This window comes from Sarcophilus harrisii, chromosome 1 (assembly GCF_902635505.1).
Source record: "Sarcophilus harrisii chromosome 1, mSarHar1.11, whole genome shotgun sequence".
Classification (NCBI taxonomy): Eukaryota; Metazoa; Chordata; class Mammalia; order Dasyuromorphia; family Dasyuridae; genus Sarcophilus; species Sarcophilus harrisii.
In genome coordinates this window covers 238,600,531-238,606,032 of record NC_045426.1, presented here as the reverse complement: position 1 = coordinate 238,606,032, position 5,502 = coordinate 238,600,531, and positions in this window count along the sequence as shown.

The following is a 5,502-nucleotide window of genomic DNA, read 5'->3' as shown; positions in this document are numbered from 1 at the left end:
AAAGTTAAAACAATTGGCAATGACTCAGGCAAATTCTCAAAATGCAGTGGATGACCTTGTATCTAAGTGTTCCACAGCAACTGCTTCAGACATCTTCATGACTGATGGAACAAATTGTTCTCATTATGGTTTCCCCATTCCACCAGGGAAGTCTTCACATACTTGGAGTGGACATCTCCCTAACTCACTGATGAGTTTGAGATCTCTCCATTACATGCTTTACCCTGTCTGCCCAGACAGTTTTACTGGGGTATGGTTGCTGTGTATTCCCACAGCTTCTTGGAGTTACAGATATGAGTTGGGTGGTGGGTGAGCACCAAAGGTGGATGAACAGTTCTGAAAATGACTCAGCAAATCCTTACAGCAGAGGTGCTTGTTCTCCCTAACACTCCAAGGAGAAAACAACATAAACAACCTAAAAGGAGGTTGAAAGGGTGGGGGAATAAAGAGACGGCTGGCTTGGATGTCCTCTCCAAATGGAACTTCTGGGAGGTCCTTCACCAAAAGGACGAGGCAACCGGGGTGATGGTATATTGAGGTATAAATTCTAGAGTCAAAGTGAATTTTAGGATAAAGAGATTTGGCAGGGCATGGTGGAGAAGTCTGGGTGCAGTATGATAAGAAGTGATGTAATGTATTTCTCAAAATGATAAAGAGGGAATGAACTAGGGGTATAGAAGATGACATTTTCAGAAAGGACAAGTCTGTGGATTTGTTTTGCTTTATTATGCCATTTATTTTTAGAAGGGAGGGCTTTTTTTGAAGGGGCAATATGGGAGTTGAAGGGAAAGAGAATGATAGAGATCCTGAAGAAGGTTGCAATTAAGTGCACACACATATTTACACACATATATAAACATGAATATATATATATATATATACATGGACATACATATAGATATTTATAATAACATACATATATATATATTTACATTCATATGCAAATAAATAAGACCATGCTATGCTTATTTTCACGTGTCCTCTCTTTCTCTGAAGGAGATAGCATTTTCCTTCATAAGTCCAAGTCTTTCCATATTTTTCTAAATCCATAAGCTCATTTATTTTATATCATAGCAATATTCCAATCTTATACTGTCTAGTTACTTTAAATAGTTTAAACAATATTATGAATAAATGTATTTTAGCTTTAAGTTTGTCTGAGATCATGATTCCTACTTCTCCTTTTTTTTTTTTTAAACATAATAAATTCTACTCATGATTTTTAGTTTATGTTTGTGTGGATCTCTTATTTCCTGAAAGTAACATACTGTTGAATTAAAAATTTTAATCTATTATCTGTTTCCATCAGGTAGGTCATGTTTTATCCTACTTCCAAGTTCACCAGTACCATTGAGAGGATTTGGGGGAGGGGGAGGTTTTTAGACTTTTTGCACGTGACTCCAGCTCCTATTGATAGTATTCCTTCAAGAATAGACGTTGAGGGGCAACTAGATGGTGTAATGAATAGAGTGTTGGCCCTGAAGTCAGCGGGACCTGAGTTCAAATCTGGCCTCAGATACTTAATACTTCTTAGCTGTGTGACCCTGGGCAAATCACTTAACCCCAAATGCCTCAGCAAAAATAAAAATTAAAAATAAAAAAATTCAGAATAGAGGTTGGTCTCCTATGCCTCAGGTACACAAGTAACTAATAGTCAGATCAACTTTTGCTTCAAAAAGTATAATCACAAACATGCAATTTTCCTTGACACATGGAAAGAATAATCCTTCTTTCTCCTAATCCACCTTAGTCTCTGAGGAGGGGACGAAGAGCAGTATCATTTCTTGACTTGGTTCCTATAGACCACAGTCGCAGTTCCAAGTCCAAAACCTACCTTGGGCTCAATCCCCAGATACCCTGGCTTCTCAGGGCTCTCATGTCAGGCTAGCCGATTTCATTATCCTACCTGCAAATCTGGCTCCAAAGTTGCCATGGTTTGAACTCCTGGATCCCATGAGGATTACCTCTGTCACCTGAAACTGAAGAGGACAAACAACACAGAACAGAAGCCCCCAGATCCATTTCTTGGAATTAATGTAAAAGAGAAGGAGCAGGAAAAGGTATCCATGTTGTGTATAAAGAAGGATCTTCACCCTGTAGATGAAACAGAAAAGAGAGTTGTAGAGAGTATAGTGGGAAACAACAACAACTGAGGCATCTAATTAATTCTCTATTGTTATAGAGGGCTTCTATGAATATAGGATGGTAATCCTATATTCCCAGATCTTATTATATTCTTTTAATTACAGTGGCAAATGTCAGGAAGTTTAAGTAATGTCTTTTAATCATGTCTATTTAATCACTTTTTAGAATGTGGGATGCTATGACAATTTTATACATATTTGTCCAGATTAATGTGCTTTCTGCAATCCTGGTACTTTTGCAATTAATTCTGCAATTTATCTTTTTAGAAACCATTTCATTCTTTGTAGGGGAAAAAAAATCAATTTTTTGTCTTGAATTCAGGTCATTGCTCTTACCATAGGGCAGATCTTCACCAAAAGTGAATAAAACCTTCATTGTAAGCTTTTTATTATGAAGAAAATTAATTTTTTTCTGAAGTTACTACACTTGACTATCATTGGGCTTTAATTCAGAAAAATAACTTCTTTTGTCGTGACCTGGCTTTCAAGCAGACAGCTTGCTCCAGTTAACTTACTGATTTTGACAAGAAAATGCCTGGTGAATAATTCAAACAATTCAGTAGCAAGAAGCTGACTGACCAGTGACTCCAATGAGGAAATCATGTTGAAACCAAACTATTCTATGTAAAATGCATGATATTGCTAATGCTCATGTTTAACATTTAATAAGGTTTAGTAAGGTAGTCTTTTGAGAAGCAGCTTCCTGGCTGGCATTTCTGTATTCCACAATTAGAGCTGTCAAAATAGTCAGTTTTAAAATAGAACTAGAAGGATTTTGAGAGCTTGACGTCTGATGTTGTACCAGAATTACTTGACATTAATGTTGAGTTGTCCTGAAAAAGTGGAACTCAGGAAAAATTGTTTTGGTGAGTTATATAAGAACATGCAGAGAAGTAGCACTCCTATGCAAATCTAATGTTCTGTGTTTTCCTTTCATGATGAAAATGCTTTGGAACAAGGTAGGAATTAAGGCAAGTATAATGTAAAAAGGGACTTTTAAAAAAGTTTGTAAAAAAAGGCTACAAAGTTATTAAAAACATGACCAAATTCTTGTGTATTATGGGCACCATGGTATAGTGAGGCAGCTGGTGGTACAGTGGCTAGAATACTGGCCTTGGGTCAAGAACATTTGAGTTCAACTATAACGTCATACACTTATTAGCTGTGTAACCCTGGTCAAATCCAATCAAATAAACTTTTATTAAGTGCCTACTATGTACTAGCTACTGTGCTAAGTGCTGAAGATATAATTTACAACAAAAAAAAGACAGCCTTCTTGAAAATTATATTTACATGTATTAGTATACTACTATAGGCTGAAAAATTATCACTTAAGTTCCTAGAAAAATATAACCTAGTACCTAGAATTATACATCAGAACCATAATATTTTATGGGCTGACAGATTACTGATCCCCACACTACAAAAATAAATCTCAAAATATCCTTGAGAATTCAATCAGTCCGTTGTAGGAATTAGTGTTACAGAATGATCCTTTGGATACAGTTTCCTACCTGAAACAGTTATCCAGAAAAACGTAAAATGAACACATTTAATGTTGCTATACCAATTAGTTGTGATCTTGAAACTGTGTAGTATGAAAATTTCAAAGTACAGAGACATAGTAGAAGAAATGATCATTTGGAAATAGAATGAGGTACATATCATCCTGCTGTTCTTTCTGTTAGTACAATTATACCAGGTATGCTTTAGGGAACCTGCAGAAGATGAGCTTACATTCTTATATTTTTTTGCTTAATTTATAAAAAGCACTCCTTTAATTCTCATATGTAATCATCTGAAAAGCATAAAATACTTAAAAAATCAGTCATGTAAATTATTCATCCCAGGACTATTATTATTTGAACTCTATCAAATGAAAGAAGAATGATTTTTAAAAATAATGATAATGAATTATCAAAAGAAAACAATAAATACTGAAAATTTCAAGAATAATGCCCATATTAGAGAAAATATGTATATGCATGGAGTCAGGAAGACTTCCATTAAAGTCCTGCTTTTGGCACATACTAGCTCTGTGACCATGAGCCTTCAGTGCCTGAGGAAACTTTCTTAAAAGTTATACAAGAGTTGGGGTTTAGCATCAACAGAGAGAACTTCTATACTGGGAATCTCCCCTGCTGAAAAAAATCATTGTCATTAATCAAAAAATTTGCAGATTTTAGTGACAAACTGATTCAATTGCTCAATTGAGATGCTGTTTTAATGATCACAAATATCTAAAACTTTTAATAAGGTCCACTCTCATAATTTAAAATTAAAAATAAAAGGTACAGTTACTACGAGTTTCTTTGGTAGCAAGTAAAATTTTCATTATATGTAGCTTGTATTTTGCTAAAGTCAAGCTCATACTGCATTGTTACAAAGTGCAATTGATCCAGTAACCTTAAATTTTTTATTTCAACTTATTACATTTATTTGGAAAATACAGTAATTCATCAAGTTTATTTTTCCCCCTCAAGGGAATTATCCAGTTTCTATTAGATGTCAGTCTTTGGTTGACGAATTTCCCATTGAAATTCAGCAACATTCTCTGGCAGACAGCATCTTAAACACAGAATAGCATTCCCCTTTCTTTTCACTGGGAAATGAATGACAAAATCCATCTCATAATATGAGGTATGATGGTATCTCAGAGGGTTTAACTGTCTTGCTCTTGTCAGCTAGGACGACAGGGATAATATGTACCTTATCCTATTTCATGCAATTTTTAATTAATTTCTTAAGTCTCTATAATTTGAAAGCTTTTCAACATATGATTCTTAGATATTATATGTACCTGTTATAATGGCACTGATTAAAAATATTGTTCTTAAGGTTTTTTGGATCAAAATTCTATCAATGAACAAAGAAACACCAATTCTTGAACTATGCACTGATTTATCAAAATTAATTTTTTCAATTGACATTTATTTTTTCTTTCTTCTACCCTTCCCCTTTTCCCCCAACCCATAAAGAAAATTAAAAGAAAACTTCTGTTATAAATATTATATGCTATATGCTATTTCTAGAGTGAAATAACAAACTTGTATTTAAAGATGTTTTAAAAAACTTAAATCTTTAATGTTCATCCCCTCCATTGCTCCTTCTGGATTTTTATTCTTCATTCTTGTCTTTGGTTGAGTAGCAAAAATGGAGCTTCTAATAGAATGTCCTAGGCAGAGGGTTGAGGAGGCTTAACTACCCTAAGGGAAGATACTAGAAAGGGTGTCCTACAGGAAAATGGAAATGGTAAACCATAGTGAGTATTTAATAACTGGGTCAGATGTTACACTTACTTTAAAAAGAAAACAGGTTGAAGATACTAGAGAAACACATTTTAGTTTTTTCTTAGTGA